The following is a 21,489-nucleotide window of genomic DNA, read 5'->3' on the forward strand; positions in this document are numbered from 1 at the left end:
GGAGAAAAGGAAAGATATACCTATTTGAATGCAGAGTTCCAAGGAATAGCAAGGAGAGATATGAAAGCCTTCCTCTCTGATGCAAAGAAATAGAGGGGAAAAATTGAATGGGAAAGACTAGAGATCTCTTCAAGAAAATTAGAGATACCAAGGGAACATTTCATGCAAAGATGGGCTCGATAAAGGACAGAAATGGTATGGACCTAACAGAAGGAGAAGATATTAAGAAGAGGTGCCAAGAATACATGGAAGAACTGTACAAAAAAGATCTTCATGACCAAGATAACCACGATGGTGTGATCACTCACCTAGAGCCAGAAATCCTAGAATGCGAAGTCAAGTGGGCCTTAGGAAGCATCACTATGAACAAAGCTAGTGTATAATGGAATCCCAGTTGAGCTATTTCAAATCCTAAAAGACAATGCTGTGAAAGTGCTACACTCAATATGCCAGCAAATTTGAAAAAACTCAGCAGTGACCACAGGACTGGAAAAGGTCAGTTTTCATTCCAATTCCAAAGAAAGGCAATGCCAAAGAATGTTCAAACTATCGCACAATTTCACTCATCCCACACTCTAGCAAAGCAATGCTCAAAATTCTCCAAGTCAGTCTTCAAAAGTATGTGAACCATGAACTGCCAGATGTTCAAGCTGGATTTAGAAAAGGCAGTGGAACCAGAGAACAAATTACCAACATCCCTTGGATCATCTAAAAAGCAACTGAGTTTCAGAAAAATATCTACCTCTGCTTTATTGACTACGCCAAAGCCTTTGACTGTGTGGATCACAACAAACTGCAGAAAATTTTTAAAGAGATGGGAATACCAGACCACCTTACCTGCCTCCTGAGAAATCTGTATGCGGGTCAAGTATCAACAGTTAGAACTTGACATGGAACAAGAGACTGGTTCCAAACCAGGAAAGAAGTACAAGGCTGTATACCGTCACTCCGTTTATTTAACTTATATGTAGAGTACATCATGCAAAATGCCAGGCTGGATGAAGCACAAGCTGGAATCAAGATTACTGGGAGAAATATCAATAACCTCAGATACACAGATGACACTGCCCTTGTGGCTGAAAGTGAAGAAGAACTAAAGAGCCTCTTGATGAAAGTGAAAGAGGAGAGTGAAAATGTTGGCTTAAAACTCAACATTCAAAAAACTAAGATCATGGCATCTGGTCCCATCACTTCATGGCAAATAGAGGGGGAAACAATGGAAACAGTGACAGACTTTACTTTTGGGGGCTTCAAAATCACTGAAGATCATGACTGCAGCCATGAAATTAAAAGATGTTTGCACCCTGAAAGAAAAGCTATGACTAACCTAGGCAGCATATTAAAAAGCAGAGACATTATTTGGCCAGCAAAGGTCCGTCTAGTCAAAGCTATGGTTTTTCTGGTAGTCATGTATGGATGTGAGAGGTGGACTATAAAGAAAGCCCAGCACTGAAGAATTGATACTTTTGAACTGTAGTGTTGGAGAAGACTCTTTACAGTCCCTTGGACAGCAAGATCAAACCAGTCAATCCTAAAGGAAATCAGTTCTAAATATTCATTGGAAAGACTGATGCTAAAGCTGAAACTCCAACGCTTTGGCAATCTGATGTGAATAACTGACTCATTTGAAAAGACCCTGATGCTAGGAAAGATTGATGGCAGGAGAAGAAGGTGACAATAGAGAATGAGATGGTTGGATGGCATCACCGACTTGATGGACATGAGTTTGAGTAAGCTCCAGCAGTCGGTGACGGACAGGAGGCCTGGCGTGCTGCAGTCCATGGTGTAGCAGAGTCAGACATGACTGATCAACCTAACTGAAGATACCAACACTTGTTACAACAAAGGATCGACTGTAGTCGGAGTCATGATAGTCTGTGTTAAACAGAAATAAGAAAAAAAAATTCCAGTCTTTCCCCTCTATATTCCTCTTGTGATTTCTAGGAACTTTGGATACACTGCACGTAAATAAAGTGTAAGATATATCTTAACTAATGGTTTTTTTTTTTTTTGAGTATTAGGTTATATTTGCAACAACATGAGAGGAAAATATTAGTGTCAGATCTTCTGGTTTCCTTCTATGCATGATTTATTTCCATCACCAAAAACAGTATCTAGCTGCAAACATTTCAGCTTATTAACTTTAGGAATAAAGCCTTTTTTGTACTTCCAATTTTCTTCTTCAATCCATAGGGCATCTTCATCTTTTTTTTTTTTTTTTTTTGAGAAGTTCTCATCCCAAAGTGTACATACTTACATATATCACAGGGAAATTATATTTGTTCTTGACAATCTCCACTGCATTCACGGAAGGAATTTCTAGGCAAAAGTGTTTTGCTAGCAAAGCAAGGCCAAGAGGACAGGGATAGTATTAGAGAAATAATAAAGAGCCAAATTGCTCTGATTTTAAAGAGGAGGCATTAGAGACTTGAAGAGAATACCAATTGGCGGAGGATTGAGGAGATAAACCAGACTGAGGAAAATTTAGATGCCTGAGTGGGAAAGAAAGGAAGGCAGAGAGCAAGAGATATCCTGTCAAGTAAAGCCTCAGGAACTGGGTAGCCTTTCCCTTCTCCCGGAGATCTTCCCAACCCAGGAATCCAACTGGGGTCTCCTGCATTGCAGGTGGATTCTTCACCAGCTGAGCTACCAAGAAAGTCCTTTTGGAAGAAGACATCAAATAAGAGATTTCATAAAGTTCTTTGCTGTATGGCCGGTGACATGGTTTCTCCTCTCTCACACCAGGAAATTGTCATACAAATATCCATTACTAATTTGAATTTGTGAAATAAATTTACATTAGGATGTCAAGGGCATCAGAAATATGAGACATGCTTCAAGAGTTACAAACTGAGGCTGCAAGCAGATATTGTCAATATCTGTTGGGTTCTATTTAATGCTACAAACTCTCCATTGCCTCTCTGCAAAGTAGACGTCTACTTTCTATTTGTATTCTACAACGACTTTAAAACTCTCCACCTCCAAAACAATTCAAGTTTTTGGAGAAAAGTTTTAATGTAAAAAAAATAATAATAAGTCTTCCTTATATTCAGGCAAAATCTGAACCCTTGTAGTCACTTCTGAAATACAGAGAAACAAATTCCCTCAATTTTAACAACTAAATTAACTAGATTTTTATTGCCTTCAAATCGTCAGAATTCACAAAAGTGGTTTTGAGTTTTTCATAATTTTGATCAGTCTTTTCAGAGCATGGGAGCTTGACAAAGATTATGTTTAAAGTGTAAAAAGGCTTCATTAATAAGTAGATTGAACTCTATTCAACAATAGAAGTATTTTGGATAAATTTATTTTTCATGCTGTTCAGGCTTAGTGATTTAAGTGAGAGTACCTAAAACTACTATAAGTAGTTAAATCTATTTATCATTAAGTTTTAAATTCATTCTTGTTTTAGAGTAAGCATATGCGTGCATGGTGAGTCCCTTCCATCATGATACCCACAAAGTAAAGCACACTGAACATAAATAGAGCCACTATGAAGCTGACAAATGGTAAAATAGTATTGAATTTCTGCTGCTGGGGAAGTTGAAGAAAGATGTGCAGGAAGTGATGCATCTCCAATGGGACAAACATTCAGCTTTGACCTGAAAGTAGAAGACACTCATGCTACCAAATGTGAGAGAAAACAGCCCTTGACACTGCTGATAACCCAGATGCAGGGCGCAGAGTAGACAGCAACCCCAGGATCACACAGGCTGAAAGTAAGACCTTTTCAGAGGAAAAAACAAAGGTGCTGACAATTCAGTTCAGTTCAGTTTAGTCTCAGTCGTGTCCAACTCTTTGCAACCCCATGAATCGCTGCACGCCAGGCCTCCCTGTCCATCACCAACTCCCGGAGTTCACTCAGACTCGCGTCCACCGAGTCAGTGATGCCATCCAGCCATCCCATCCTCGGTCGTCCCCTTCTCCTCCTGCCCCCAATCCCTCCCAGCATCAGACTCTTTTCAAATGAGACAACTCTTCTCATGAGGTGGCCAAAGTACTGGAGTTTCAGCTTTAGCATCATTCCTTCCAAAGAAATCCCAGGGCTGATCTCCTTCAGAATGGACTGGTTGGATCTCCTTGCAGTCCAAGGGACTCTCAAGAGTCTTCTCCAACACCACAGTTCAAAAGCATTAATTCTTCAGCGCTCAGCCTTCTTCACAGTCCAACTCTCACATCCATACATGACTACTGGAAAAACCATAGCCTTGACTAGACGGACCTTGTTGGCAAAGTAATGTTTCTGCTTTTGAATATGCTATCTAGGTTGGTCATAACTTTTCTTCCAAATTAATTTCATGGCTGCAGTCACCATCTGCAGTGATTTTGGAGCCCCAAAAAATACAGTCTGACACTGTTTCCACTGTTTTCCCATCTATTTCCCATGAAGTGATGGGACCGGATGCCATGATCTTCATTTTCTGAATGTTGAGCTTTAAGCTGACAGTATAGTGCTATAAAAAGAGTTTAGGCTCTAGAGCAGATTTCCTAGTTTGAGTTGAACATAGCATATGACCTTGGGCATGTCACTAACCACTCTAAGCCTGTTATTATGAAAAATAATGACCTCCACCTGGTAGCACTGCTGAATTAAATGAGAAAATCTACATAAAGTATATTTCACATTTTTAAAAATAATAGAATACAATAATAAACATGTACTCATGCTCAGACACTCAGCAGTGCCTTAATCTTTGTGACCCCATGGACTGTAGCCCACCAGGCTTCTCTGTCCATGGGATTTCCCAAGCAAGAATACTGGAGTGGATTGTCAGTTCCTTCTCTAAATAAACCTATATTTCCATTTTACTATCCTCAAAAGATTTGGCATAACTATCTCTATTCTCAACTAAGTGCTAAGATTTTGTGGGTAAGAATCTTATCATATTCATGAATACATTAGAGTGCTTATTAAGCATTTGATGAATAAAATAAACTTTTGAGTAGCCACAGTTATAATAGGGTATGAGAGTTTTCTGCAATAGTAAGAAAAAGTGATTTTACATGTCAATGTATGGCAAAACCAATACAGTATTGTAAAGTAAAATAAAGTAAAAATAAAAATTAAAAAATATATAAAATTAAATAAAATTTTAAAAAATTCATTAAGGACAAGCTATTCATAGTAAAAGCATGGGATTCACAAACTGAAATCACTCTTTGCACCATATTTAGCCATACCTAGCTGAAGGGTTTCTTATCAGCTCCTTAATGCAGATAAACTAGAAATTTAAACCTACATGAGAGTGTATTATTGCCCCATATATTTGTGGCTCCTCTCTTGAATTTGCATCTCACTATGGACTCCCTCTTTAGGGAAGGGTACTCACCTCCACACTGTTGAACCAGATGTGAAATGTGAAACATAACACAGAGACGTGTATGTTACCTCTGAGCTGAACCTTAAAGCTCACAGTTTGCCATTTTTCCCCTCTGCTTTGAGCCCAGCAATGTTCCAACAAAAATCATTCAGTCAGCCTGATGTTGGGGTGAGGATGACATGGAGCAGAGAAAAGGCCAAATTCTGTTACACAGAAGACAAGAACCAAATAATCGCTGGTGAACTGAGAAGCTGAGAGTTGACAGTTGCCTGTTTCCAAAGTATGACTTCGCCTCAGTTGGCTGTGAAAGTGAAAGTCACTCAGTCATGTCTGACTCTTTGCAACCCCACGGACTATAGCCCACCAGACTCTTCTGTCCATGAGATTTTCCAGGCAAGAATATTGGAGTCAGTTGCCATTCCCTTCTCCAGGGAATACTCTTGACCCAAAGGTGAAACCCAGGTCTCTTACATTGCAGGCAGATTCTTTACTGTCTGAGCCACAAGGGAAGCCCCAAGAGAATAACAAAGTTTCACTGAGTGTGATTGGTGTGTATTGCATATAACTATGTTTACTTTAACTGCAGGAGAAACTGCCTGTATTCATCATCCTACATTGTGAATTCATGTATTCTGTACAAGTCCTTCAGTTATTTGTATGTTGCATTTTTATGAAGCATGTTTTTAATCTTCTACATGATACAAATAAACCATATCTGATTATTGCTAACCAGATTTTAGTATGTGGAGTAGGGACTAGGTGAGGGGCCTATTAATAGTCCCCTTACAAATGTGCTTAAACAAAATTTAATTCTTCTAGGTTTGTTGATATTCTTCAATGTCAATGGTATATGATTAAACAGTATCTGTTCCTGAAAGGTTAAAGAAGGTCTATATAGAGATATTCAATAGGACACAAAAAATCACCATAGAATATGATATATTTAAATTCCTTTTAGTTGCATATACAAACACTTAAATTATGCAACATAACTCTTTTAGTGGTCCATAATTTTTTTTTTTCCATTTTATTATAAGATCTATGGCTTCCCTGGGGACTCTAGTAAAGAATCTGCCTGCAATGCAGGAGACTTGGGTTCTATCCCTTGATCAAGAAGATACCTGGGAGAAGGGAATGGCAACCCACTCCAGTATTCTTGCCTGGAGAATTCCATACACAGAGCAACCTGGTGGGCTATATTCCATGGGGTCTCAAAAGAGTTGTACACAACTCAGACTACCACTTTCACCTTTTTTTCACATGCTAGCCTTACTAGCCTCTATTTTCTTACCTCAAAGTGGAAGTCCTTGTTTTGTTAGTAATATACAAAAACAAATCAGTCTTGGACTAAGATAGAACTTATAAAAATATATAAATATAACAAATCAATTCAGCACAGTAAATTGCATTATATGATATGATTGAGAAGTAGAAAACTCCTTTTAAGTCCCTTACAACAATTACAATTTTCAAAATAAAAAACTCAATGTAGTAAGCATATTTTACACAATTATTTTGAATAGGGTATTATGCTTCTTTGATGACACAAAGAACTTCACAATTTTTCAGTGACTTTGAGATATTTTGTAAAGATTATTCACTATTATACCCTAAGGGTATAAAACTGCTGAATACCAGAGTGTGCTCTGAATTGATGAACAGGCAAAATAAAAAGCTACATGAATGGAAGTTTTCTATATTGTAAATGCTAATCGGTTACTATGTAGAGTTTACATGAGTTAGGCTTGAAGAGCAATCTCAAAAGTAAGTCGTGTTAGTTTCTAAATACTGGCACTTTTCTACATGTAAAGCTCTAGGTTCAAGATCATCCTGTTTTGCCCAGAGATCTGTCCTTTCTGGTCCATAAACACATGGAAAGGAATCTGCTTTGCTTACCTTGTCAAAAGTCACTGAAATAATATCAGCCAAGAATTGGGTGCAATATTCTGGTGAGGAATCTTACAGTAAGAGGAAATCATTCCACAAATTGTCTGATATTTCACAATGATTCCATTTCACACCACTGGGTAAAATCCAGAGGAACACAGGAAATCTCCCAGTATTACTCACTATTCCCTGGGGCAGTCCTAAAATATCTGCATGTTACCACTTTGTTGCAAATGAGAACTTGTATAAATCACTGAATTATTTTTTCTGTAAGTATGTGCATATACATATATACGCAAATACACTCATTGGAAAAGACTCTGATGCTGGGAGGGACTGGGGGCAGGAGGAGAAGGGGACGACAGAGGATGAGATGGCTGGATAGCATCACTGACTCGATGGACGTGAGTCTGAGTGAACTCCGGGAGTTGGTGATGGACAGGGAGGCCTGGCGCGCTGCGATTCATGGGGTCACAAAGAGTCGGACACGACTGAGCGACTGAACAGAACTGAACTGAACTGATACATTTATTTGTACATACCTCATTTTATTTATCCATCAGTGGAGATTTAGATTGTTTCCACTTTATGGCTGTGAACATTAGCTATACAAATATCTATTTTAGTCTCTACTTTCAAGTCTTTTGAGTGTACACCCCAGAGTAGAATTGCTGAAGCATATGATAATTCTTTATAATTATTTTGAGGAACTGCCTGAATTATAACCGCAGATGTGTGTGTGTGATTTTTACTAGTACTTTCCTAATTTTAAAAGGTGAAACTGTCTTTGTAAAATATTTTCATAATCAAAACAGGCAAATATTGAAAATAAATTTATGGTTACCAAAGAAGAGAGGTAAATTAGGAGTTTGGGGCTAACATATACACACTACTATATGTAAAATGGATAAAAACAAGGGCCATCTGTATAGAACAGGGAACTATATTCAAAATCTTGTAGTAACCTAGATGGAAAAGAATGTGGAAAATAATATATATGTATGTGTGTGTGTGCTCAGTCATGTCCAACTCTTTGTGACCTCATGAACTATAGCCCACCAGGCTCCTCTGTCCACGGGATTTTCTAGCAGAGTATACTGGAGTAGGGTGCCATTTCCTCCTCCAGGGGATCTTCCTGACCCAGGGATCAAACCTGAATCTGCATTGGCAGGTGGATCCTTTATCACTTGAGCCACCTGGGAAGCCAATATGAATATCTATCTATATACATATATACATATTACTAAATCACTTTCCCGCACACCTGAAACTAACACAGTATTATGAATTAACTACACTTAATTTTAAAAATGAACAAAACAAACAAAAAACTAGTTCATAGGTAAAAAATAATAATTTAAATTTTTAAAATGAGACTATTTTAAATATTTCAATGGTACCACAGAATAAATCTAAAAGTCTTAATCCAGACTTCACAGAATCATCCAATTTCTTGTAGAGCCTGATTGATGGATATGTTGCACACGTGTTCAGTGATCCATCCACTGATCACTGACAAACGCCAACATACCTTCCATAGTTCACTACTGTTAGTAAGACTATTGCATTTTTTTAGATCACAGATAGTCAAGGATATTTGTCTTTGCATTTTAGTTACATTTTACCTCCATCTCATTTCTCTTGGGCTCCAAAATCACTGCACAGTGACTGCAGCCATAAAATTAAAGGTACTTTCTCCTTGGAAGAAAAGCTATGCAAACCTAGATAGCATACTAAAAAGCAGAGATGTCACTTTGCCAACAAAGTTCTACCTAGTCAAAGCTATTATTTTTCCAGTAGTCATGTACAAATATGGGAATTGGACCATAAAGAAGGCTTAGCACTGAAGAATTGATGTTTTCAAACTGTCATGCTGGAGAAGACTCTTGAGAGTCCCTTGGACTGCAAGGAGATCAAACCAGTCAATCCTAAAGGGAATCAACCCTGAATACTCTTTGGAAGGACTGATGCTGAATCTGAAGGTCTAATGCTTTGGCCACCTGATGCAAAGATCCAACTCACTGGAAAAGACCGTGATGCTGGGAAAGATTGAAGGCAGGAAAAGGGGAAAACAGAGGGTGAGATGGGCAACTGACTCAGTGGACATGAGTTTGAGCAAACTCTGGCAGATGGTGAAGGACAGGGAAGCCTGGCTTGCTGCAGTCCCTGAGGCCACAAAGAGTTGGACATGACTTCGTGACTGAACAGCATGACATGTCATCACTTACTTTTTTCATATATTCCTCTTCATTTCAGTGTCTTACATAAGCCAGAATGTACCTATAGAGATTATATTTTATGTCTTTCATGTTGACCCCCTCTCCCTACACTACGTTTTCCTGTGAATGAAATCTTGGAAGGCAAGATTCCTATTGAATCAGAAGGGAGCACAGTGCACCAGAACCCCTGAATAGGAAGGGGTTTCTTCCGACAACATACCCGTCCCTCCCTCATAGACCAATTCACTTCCGAGACAGTGATTTATATTCTTCCCTGCCACTGAGGTCCATTGTTTACTGATGGTCTAGTATAATAATGCTCTTGTGTGTTGGGATAGAAAAAAAATTAAAAATGAATGAGGACCACAGTTCAAAGGAAAGCTCATGGCTCTTCTCCATCCACTCTCTGTCCACCATGCAACCCTCTATCCCCAGGGAGAAAAAGTGCTGCTGTGATTCAACAGATTTTACAGCATCCTTTGGGTCACCATGTGGAATTATTAGTCACATCACTCTCAGCTGGAACTTTCTCTCTTCAGATGCTTGCTTTTTCTCCCCCACATAAAGATGTGCCTTAAATCCTGGATGCAACTGGCTTGAGAACCACCCCCTTCCCATCATCCCTGTTAATGGCTGAATGTTTTATTCCCTCAAATTCATGTGTAGGTATCTAAACCCCACTGTGACTATATTTGGAGGTGAGGACTTTGGGAAGTGACTAGATCACGAGCGTAGAGCCCTAGTAAATGGGGTTGGTGCTTTTATAAGAGGAAAGATAGCTCACTCTTTCCACCAGGTGAGCATACAAGGAGAAGTCAGCAGTCTGCTGATTGAGGGCTCTCAGCTCAGTTCAATTCAGTTCAGTCACTAAGTTGTGTCTGACTCTTTGAGACTCCATGGACTGCAACATGCCAGGCCTCCCTGTCCATCACCAACTCCCGGAGTTTATTCAAACTCATGTCCATTGTGTCAGTGATGCCATCCGACCATCTCATCCTCTGTCGTCCCCTCCTCCTCTCACCTTCAATCTTTCCTAGCATCAGGGTCTTTTCAAATGAGGTAGTTCTTTGCATCAGGTGGCCAAATTATTGGAGTTGCAGCTTCAGCATCAGTCCTTCCAATGAATATTCAGGACTGATCTCCTTTAGGATGGACTGGTTGGATCTCCCTGCAGTCCAAGGGAATCTCGAATCCTCTCCAGCACCACAGCTTGAAAGCATCAACTCTTCAGTGCTCACCAAAATCCAAAATCATGTAGGCTCCCTGATCTAAGACTCCTCACTCCATAACTGCAATAAATAAATTTCTGTTACTTATATGCCACCCTGTCTATGCTACTTTGTTAAACAACCGAAGCTGATCCAAGAAACACATCTGGCGCAGGTGCTGCCATCAGCTCATGGGCACGTTTCTTGATTTTCATGTACTTACCATATGATTAACTGATGTTTTCTCACATTGAAATAGTCACATCAAGTTTTGAAATTTAGGTCAAAAGAGAAGAAAGGAAAATCAAATCCTTCAGTCTGCTTTGCTTCTAGGCTACCAAGGTTTGAATTCCTTCTCTTCAAGCTAGAAGTTGAATATTCTTCATCTAAGACTTAGTTGGTCTAACATCTATTAATAACTAATTTTCTCCCTATCAGACATATTGCTGATATGGAGAAAATTTATGTGGTCTGGCTAGAAGATGAAATCAGCCACAACACTGCTCCAAGACAAAGCTCAATCCAGAACAAGGCCCTAACTCTCTTCAATTCTGTGAAGGCTGATAGAGGTGAGAAAGCTGCAGAAATCTGGAGTTAACAGAGACTTGTTCATGAGGTTTAAGGAAGGAGGCCATCTCCATAACATACAAGTGCAAGGTGAGACAGTGAGTACTTGTGTAGCAGCTACAGCAAGTTAACCAGATTTGGTTAAGACACTTAATGAAGGTGGCTACACTAGACAACGGGCTTCTCAGGTGGCTCAGTGGTAAAGAATCTGCCTCCCAAGCAGGGGATACAGGTTCACTCCCCGGGTCAGGAAGATCCCCTAGAGAAGGAAATGGCACCCTACTCCAGTATTCTTGCCCGGAAAATTCCATGGACAGAGGAGCCTGGTGGGCTATAGTCCATGGGGTCACAGAGTCAGACACAACCAAGCTACTTGAGCATGGCACACTAGAAAACAGATTTTCAGTTGTAGTTGCGACAGCTTTATATTGGAAGAAGATGCCACTGAGTACTTTCATAGATAGAAAGGAGAAGTCAATGTCTGCCTTCAAAGATTCAAAGAACAGGCTGACTGTGTTGTTAGAGGCTAATGTAGCCAGTGACTTTATGTTGAGGTCGGTGCTAATTTACTATTCTGAAAATCCTAGGATCCTTAAGAATTATCCTAAATCTAATCTGCCTATGTTCTAGAAATAGAAAAAGAAAACCTATATGACAACACATCCATTTACAACATGGTTTACTGACTATTTTAAGCCCACTGTTGGGGCCCAATGTTCAGACAAAAAAAAAAAAAAAGATTACTTTCAAAACTATTACTGTTCATTGACAATATATCTGGTCACCCAAGAGCTCTGATGGAGATGTACAATGAGATTAATGTTATTTGCATGCCTACTAACACAATATCCATTCTCCAGCCCATGGATCTGGATCAACTGTGACTTGTGAGTCTTATTATTTAAGAAACACATTTGGTAAAACTTTACCTGCCAGGGATAGTGATTCCTCTCATATCCAGGCAAAGTAAATTGAAAACCTTCAGGAAAGGTTTCACCATTCTACCTTCCATCAAGAGCATCCATAATTCATGGGAAGAGACCAAAAGATCAACATTAACAGAAGTTTGGAAATGGTTGATGTAAAACTTCTTGGAGGACTTTGAGGAGATCAAAATTTCAGGGGAGGAAATAACTGCAGAAGCGGTAGAAACAGCAACAGAAGCAGATGTGGCGCCTGAAGATGTGACTAAATTGCTGCAATCTCATGCTAACACTTCAATGAATGAGGAGTTACTTCTTATGGATGAGCAAAGTGATGTCTATAGATTGGCTTTGCTGTGCATTGGGTAAGCAGACCCAGGTTTGGTTAGGTTTCATGACAGATTTAACAGCATTTACTCCAATTTTGAGAGGAAGTCTACTGTGAGTACAACACTATCAAACAGACTGTATGCTTCAAAGAAACTGTTTGTGAAAGGAAAAGTAAATCAGCCCAGGGAGTTTTACTGTTGTCTTATATTAAGATTGGCATAGCCACCCCAAACTTCAGCAAATGCCACCCTGATCAGGAAGCAGAAACAGCCATTCAGTAAAAAGATTATGACTTGCTGAAGGCTCAGATGCTAGCATTTATTAGTAAGAAAGAGTTTTCAATTCATATACATAACTTTTGGAGACACAATGATATTGCACACTTCATAGACTATGGTATAATATAAATGTAACTTTTATTTGCACTGGAAAATCAAAAAACTCATGGGACTCATTTATTGCAATATTTGCTATCTTGCAGTGGTCTGGATCCAACTCACACTATCTTCAAGGTATGCCTGCATTATTCACCACTAAAAAGAAATAAGCTATCAAGCCATGAAAAGACACAGAAGAAATTTAAATGCATAATACTAGGTGAAGGAGCGAAGTTGAAAAGGTTACATATTATATTTCAACTATGTGACATTCTGGAAAAGGCAAAACTATGGAGACAGTAAAAGGATCAGTGGTTGTCACAGACTGGAGTAGTCAGTCAGTCAGTCAGTTCAGTTGGTCAGTCATATCCGACTCTTTGCGACCCCATGAATCGCTGCACACCAGGCCTCCCTGTCCATCACCAACTCCTGGAGTTTACTCAAACTCATGTCCATCGAGTTGGTGATGCCATCCAGCTATCTCATCCTCTGTCGTCCCCTTCTCCTCCTGCCCCCAATAACTCCCAGCATGAGAGTCCTTTCCAATGAGTCAGCTCTTCGCATGAGGTGGCGGAAATATTGGAGTTTCAGCTTTAGCATCAGTCCCTCCAATGAACACCGAGGACTGATCTCCTTTAGGATGGACTGGTTGGATCTCCTGGCAGTCCAAGGGACTCTCAAGAGTCTTCAACATCACAATTCAAAAGCATCAATTCTTCGGCGCTCAGCTTTCTTCACAGTACAACTCTCACATCCATACATGACCACTGGGAAAACCATAGCCTTGACTAGACAGACCTTTGTTGGTAAAGTAATGTCTCTGCTTTTGACTATGCTATCTAGGTTGGTCATAACTTTCCTTCCAAGAAGTAAGCATCTTTTAATTTCATGGCTGCAATCACCATCTGCAGTGATTTTGGAGCCCCAAAAAATAAAGACTGACACTGATTCCACTGTTTCCCCATCTATTTCCCATGGGACCGGATGCCAGGATCTTCATTTTCTGAATGTTGAACTTTAAGCCAACTTTTTCACTCTCTTCTTTCACTTTCATCAAGAGGCTCTTTAGCTTCACTTCACTTTCTGCCATAAGGGTGGTGTCATCTGCATTTCTGAGGTTATTGATATTTCTCCTGGCAATCTTGATTCCAGCTTGTGCTTCTTCCAGCCTAGTGTTTCTCATGATGTACTCTGCATATAAGTTAAATAAGCAGGGTGACAATATACAGCCTTGACGTACTCCTTTTCCTATTTGCAACCAGTCTGTTGTTCTATGTCCAGTTCTAACTGTTGCTTCCTGACCTGCATATAGGTTTCTCAAGAGGCAGGTCACGTGGTCTGTTATTCCCATCTCTTTCAGAATTTTCCACAGTTTATTGTGATCCACACAGTCAAAGGCTTTGGCATAGTCAATAAAGCAGAAACAGATGTTTTTCTGGAACTCTCTTGCTTTTTCCATGATCCAGCAGATGTTGGCAATTTGATCTCTGGTTCCTCTGCCTTTTCTAAAACCAGCTTGAACATCTGGAAGTTCATGGTTCACATATTGCTCAAGCCTGGCTTGGAGAATTTTGAGCATTACTTTACTAGTGTGTGAGATGACTGCAACTGTGCAGTAGTTTGAGCATTCTCTGGCATTGCCTTTCTTTGGGATTGGAATGAAAACTGACCTTTTCCAGTCCTGTGGCCACTGCTGAGTTTTCCAAATTTGCTGGCATATTGAGTGCACCACCTTCACAGCATCATCTTTCAGGATTTGAAATAGCTCAATTGGAATTCCATCACATCCACTGGCTTCGTTCATAGTGATGCTCCCTAAGGCCCACTTGACTTCACATTCCAGGATATCTGGCTCTAGGTGAGTGATCAAACCATCATGGTTATCTGGGTCATGAAGATCTTTTTTGTACAGTTCTTCTGTGTATTCTTGCCACCTCTTCTTAATATCATCTGCTTCTGTTAGGTCCATACCATTTCTGTCCTTTATCAAGCCCATCTTTGCATGAAGTGTTCCCTTGGTATCTCTAATTTTCTTGACGAGATCTCTAGTCTTTCGCATTCTGTTTTTTCCCTTTATTTCTTTGCATTGATCGCTGAGGAAGGCTTTCTTATCTCTCCTTGCTATTCTTTGGAACTCTGCATTCAGATGCTTATATCTTTCCTTTTCTCCTTTGCTTTTTGCTTCTCTTCTCTTCACAGCTATTTGTAAGGCCTCCTCAGACAGCCATTTTGCTTTTTTGCATTTCTTTTCCATTGGGATGGTCTTGATCCCTGTCTCCTGTACAATGTCATGAACCTCTGTCCATAGCTCATCAGACACTCTTGTCTATCAGATCTAATCCCTTAAATCTATTTCTCACTTCCACTGTATAATCATAAGGGATTTGAGTTAGGTCATACCTGAATGGTTTAGTGGTTTTCCCCACTTTCTTCTATTTAAGTCTGAATTTGGCAATAAGGAGTTCGTGATCTGAGTCACAGTCAGCTCCCTGTCTTGTTTTTGCTGACTGTATAGAGCTTCTCCATCTTTGGCTGCAAAGAATGTATCAATCTGATTCAGTGTTGACCATCTGGTGATGTCCATGTGTAGAGTCTTCTCTTGTGTTGTTGGAAGAGGGTGTTTGCTATGACCAGTGCATTTTCTTGGCAAAACTCTATTAGTCTTTGCCCTGCTTCATTCCGTACTCCAAGGCCAAATTTGCCTGTTACTCCAGGTGTTTCTTGACTTCCTACTTTTGCATTCCAGTCCCCTATAATGAATAGCACATCTTTTTTGGGTGTTAGTTCTAAAAGGTCTTGTAAGTCTTCATAGAACGGCTTAACTTCAGCTTCTTCAGCGTTACTTGTTGGGGCATAGGCTTGAATTACTGTAATACTGAATAGTTTGCCTTGGAAACGAACAGAGATCATTCTGTCATTTTTGAGATTGCATCCAAGTACATGCTGGAGTAGTAGGGGAATGAATAGACAAAGCACAGAGGAGTCTTATGGTAGTGAAAATATATGATACAATAAGAATGATGTTATTGTTTAGATGCTAAGTTGTGTTCAACTCTTTTCTGCAACCTCACGGACTGCAGCCAGCCAGGCTCCTTTTCCATGGTATTTTCCAAGCAAGTATACTTTAGTGGGTTGTCATTTCCTTCTCCAAGGGATATTCCTGATCCAAGGATCGAACCCACACCTCCTGTATTGGTTGGTGGATTCTTTTACCACTGAGTCACCTGGGAAGCCCCAAAGGTAGATACTTATTATTATATATTTGTCAAAATCTGTAGAATGTATAACAACAAAATTGAACCCTAAGATATGGACCATGGATGATTATGATGTGTCAGTGTAGGTACATCCATTGTAACAAATGTACACTTCAGGGAATGTTGACAATGGGGGAAGCTATGCATAAGGGGCCAGGGGAAGTCCTTGTAGCTTCACAAAATTTTCTGAACCTTAAACTGACCTTTAAAAAGTCTTATACACACACACACACACACACACACACACACACACACACCATATATATGTAAAGTCTGTATGTGATGTGGATTTGGAAAGTAGATTTTCTTTTCTCTGGTAGGTAAGTCCATGTGGAGCTGACATCTTTTTGAAGCAGTAGACTTGACCTTATTCTCAATTCAATCTGAAATGTTTGCCTTTTATTAACTATTCTCCATCAAAAGTTCACACTATCCAGAGGTCTTACGAATACAGGTTAAGATTTCAGCATGTACCTCTTCTTATTTCTCTTTCATGTAATTGAAAAGGTACATTGAGGTTGCAGGTTAGGTGAAAGAAGAAAAAAATATCAGGAAGGAGTAAATATGAGAGTTAAAGACTTAAATAAAACAATGTAAGTCACCAGCTTATGGAAAATTGGGTGCTTGTCTGAATCTTACTATCAGCTACCAGTCTACTTGGTATTTCAAATATTCTTATAATTAATATTTATTAACAATCTTTCATAATGTAAAACACTCCTTTAAGCAATAAACACCCAGAGAAACACACATAGACACATACATATTTATGTATCCTACTCCACAGAAAACTTTATCTATTTATCTATAGGCTAAATTAGAGGTATTATAAAGCGCCCCTTGGGCTATATCACCAGCAAACGGAGGCACAGAATATTTCATTTCTAGGAAATGCTACCCTCCATTTAGGATTCTTGTGTTCTGAGATAGCATAACAATCTCCAGGATGCAAGTTCATCTCAAATTATTAGATGAAGACATCTTGTTTCTAATGTGCTACTATTGGCATCTAGATTTTACTGAAGTCAAAGCATCAGGGAGGAAGTTAAGCATGAGCAAGGAGGGGTGGACTAGCCAAAAAGGACACAAGCTTATCTTTAAACCCCACCCCAGACAAGCCCCAGTGCATCAGGAGAGCTCCTGGATAAGCCACAAAATAACGACAGAGACTTTTCCAGCTCCGGACATGCACCCTAGGCACGCAGTAGCTACAAACTAACCACAGGGGCTCCTCCAGCTCCTAGAAACCTGCCCTTGAGGCAGAGCTTTGTCCTCAAGTGACCTTAAGCAGCCAAGAGCCCATTCAGTTCATCAGTTCAGTTGCTCAGTCCTGTAAGACTCTTTGCGATCCCTTGAATGGTAGCACGCCAGGCCTCCCTGTTCATCACCAACTCCTGGAGTTCACTCAGACACACGTCCATCAAGTCCGTGATGCCATCCAGCCATCTCATCCTCGGTCGTTCCCTTCTCCTCCTGCCCCCAATCCCTCCCAGTATCAGAGTCTTTTCCAATGAGTCAGCTCTTCGCATGAGGTGGCCAAAGTACTGGAGCTTCAGCTTTAGCATCATTCCTTCCAAAGAAATCCCAGGGCTGATCTCCTTCAGAATGGACTGCTTGGATCTCCTTGCAGTCCAAGGGACTCTCAAGAGTCTTCTCCAATACCACGGTTCAAAAGCATCAATTCTTCGGCATTCAGCCTTCTTCACAGTCCAACTCTCACATCTATACATGACCACAGGAAAAACCATAGCCTTGACTAGAGGGACCTTTGTTGGCAAAGTAATGTCTCTGCTTTTGACTATGCTATCTAGGTTGGTCATAACTTTCCTTCCAAGAAGTAAGCATCTTTTAATTTCATGGCTGCAATCACCATCTGCAGTGATTTTGGAGCCCCAAAAAATAAAGACTGACACTGATTCCACTGTTTCCCCATCTATTTCCCATGGGACCGGATGCCATGATCTTCATTTTCTGAATGTTGAGCTTTAAGCCAACTTTTTCACTCTCCTCTTTCACTTTCATCAAGAGGCTTTTTAGTTCCTCTTCACTTTCTGCCCTAAGGGTGGTGTCATCTGCATTTCTGAGGTTATTGATATTTCTCCCGGCAATCTTGATTCCAGCTTGTGTTTCTTCCAGTCCAGCATTTCTCATGATGTACTCTGCATAGAAGTTAAATAAGCAGGGTAACAATATACAGCCTTGATGTACCCCTTTTCTTATTTGAAACCAGTCTGTTGTTCCATGTCCAGTTCTAACTGTTGCTTCCTGACCTGCTTACAGATTTCCAAGAGGCAGGTCAGGTGGTCTGGTATTCCCATCTCTTTCAGAACTTTCCACAGTTTAGTGTGATCCACACAGTCAAAGGCTTTGGCATAGTCAATAAAGCAGAAATAGATGTTTTTCTGGCACTCTCTTGCTTTTTCATGATCCAGCGGATGTTGGCAATTTGATCTCTGGTTCCTCTGCCTTTTCTAAAACCAGCTTGAACATCAGGAAGTTCACGATTCACGTATTGTTGAAGCCTGGCTTGGAGAATCTTGTGCACCACTTTACTAGCATGTGAGATGAGTGCATTAAGAGTTCATAAATGTTCTATACATACATATATCTGATTTTAACAGACAGAATTGTGGGAAAGAAATGTCCTGTTGAGCCTGTTGTTATGTAACTTGTAACTGTCAATCAAAACTGCCAGTCCATGCCCACCTAGATGAATACGCAAAAGCCCTGTCTTGAAAAACCCACACCTCGTCATTCCAGTGCTAGTGCCTCTCTTGGCCTGGCCCACCTCTCCCTTGAGGGGTTCTTTCTGTTCTTTCTTTAATAAACTTGTTTCTATCATGGGTGAGACCTCATATTCTTCTTTGTGTCCTCACCAAGAACTGAGGCCCATGAGAGGGCGTCCTCTTTGACCCTTCCTTCCCGGTAACAGAAGCTGTGCCATGCTGACAACTGAGTCACAGCTGTACAAAGTTCAGCTCAGAAAAGGAATCCATAGACTAAACGGTGAACAGAAATACCACTGCCTGCAAGGAAGGTCACAGGCACCACAGCATTAGAGAAAGTTGAGTTTTATAAAATCAGAGACTTAAAGCAGAATCAAAATCCATTAACAAGAAGCATCATAAGAAAATTAGGGAACTAAAACTTCTTGTTAAAAGTACTTGCATAACAGTTCATTTTCTAAGCAAGGTATTCTGTTGTTGTTATCACTTAAAAGTCCACATTTTAAAATGTATATTCAATGTTTACATAGAGTAAAAATATGAAACATTAGAATAACAAATCACTTGTTTTATGGTAACAGCAGCATAAACTGGTATTCACACGAGAGTCAAATTATGAGGTCATTAATTTTATATGATTTTTTATAAAAATAAAAGATGAACAGAGTATAAATGTGAACTAGGATAGGGTACAAATGAAAACCAAAAGTCCCACTTGCCGCAAGGATTGAGATTCATCTTCATTTTTCCACATAAACCACTGTTCTCCCAATACTAGTTACTGAGTGAACCATCTCTCTACTGAACTGAAATGCCACTTACATACTCATGAATATTCATAGGGGCCTTTTCTGGACACTATCTGGTTCCTCTATCTCTGCTAGCGTCAATGTCCTATAGTTTTAAAACCATTATTTTCCTGTATTACTCTACTTTTTCAAAAAGTTCCTATTATTTTTACAGATAAATTTCAGTTTAAATTTACTTTCATGTTTCTAAGTTTCAAAGAAATCTATCTGGAAACATTTATTGACATTAGAGATTTTATTACTTTATGGAAAATATATACCTTCAAAATATTAAATATTAAATATTCTGTCTAAAGATTAATAACATTGAATAAACTCCTGAAAATGAAACAGAGATGAAACAGAGGTTATATGTGAGATGTGGGTTATAAAAATGTTCCATATACATGTTATATGTTATTTAAAAATAATGTAGAATTCCTCACAGCCATCTTGAATATCAGGATGTATATGTATATATATGTGTGTCTGTACATGTGTATTTCAATAAACAAACATTGACTATAATAACAATATCACCCAGAAATCCCAATCCTGTGCATATACATGGAGAAAACCATAATTTCAAAAGATACCTGAACCTCAGTGTTCACTGTAGCACAATTTACAATAGCCAGGACATGGAAGCAACCAAGACGTCTATCAACGGAGGAATGGATAAAGATGATGTGGTGTGTGTGTGTATATATATATATATATAAACACAATGGAATGTTATTTAGCCATAAAAAGGAACAAAATCATGCTATTTGCAGAGATGTGGATGGACCCAGAGACTGTTATACAGAGTGAAGTTAAGTCAGAAAAAGATAAACAAGTATTGTATATGCATATATATGGAATCTAGAAAAATGGTATAGACTAACCTATTTGCAAAGCAAAAATACAGACAGAAAACAACCATATGGATACCAAGGAGGTAAGGGGATTGAGACAAATTGGGAGTTTGGGACTGACTATATATATATAGTTTATATATATATATATATATAAATAATATATATTATTGCTACTATGTATAAAATGGATAAATAATAACTTACTGCATAGCACAGGGAACTCTATTCAATGCTCTGAAGTGACCCAAATGGAGAGAAAATTCAAAAAAGAAGAGATATATGTATTCATATAGCTGATTCATTTTGCTGAGCAGCAGAAACTAACATAACATTATAAAGTAACTATACTCCAATGAAATTTTTTAAAAAACATCAGCCCAATTTTCTGATCCACAGAATTATTAGCAAATAAAAGCATATTTAAATTCCAAAAAGATAATAATATTCCAATGAAAACATATTTTGTCTTCTTCAGATAAAAATATATTAAGAGCCTTTCCTTAGCAGGGCCCTCAACATCCCAAGGCTTCCCAGGTGGCTCAGTGATAAAAACAACCCATTTGCCATGCAGGAGACACAGGAGATGTGGCTCCGATCCCTGGGTCAGGAAGATCTCCTAGCGGAGGAACTAGCCACCCACTCCAGTATTATTGCCTGGAGAATCCCACAATCAGAGGAGCCTGGCAGGCTACAGTCCATGGGGTTGCCAAGAGTTGGACACAACTGAGCACACACAGCAAACACAACATCCAAAAATTCTGTAATCAGAAACCAACATATTCATAATCAGAATATTCCAAAGGACAGTGAATTACTGAATCCCATACATAAAATCCTAACATGAAATTAGACACTAGCATTATAGAAGATATTTATTGCTGTTGCTAAGTCACTTTAGCCATGTCTGACTCTGTGCGACCCCACAGACAGCAGCCCACCAGGCTCCCCCGTCCCTGGGATTCTCCAGGCAAGAACACTGGAGTGGGTTGCCATTTCCTTCTCCAATGCATGAAAGTGAGAAGTGAA

This window comes from Capra hircus, chromosome 16, assembly GCF_001704415.2.
Source record: "Capra hircus breed San Clemente chromosome 16, ASM170441v1, whole genome shotgun sequence".
In the NCBI taxonomy this organism is placed as follows: domain Eukaryota; kingdom Metazoa; phylum Chordata; class Mammalia; order Artiodactyla; family Bovidae; genus Capra; species Capra hircus.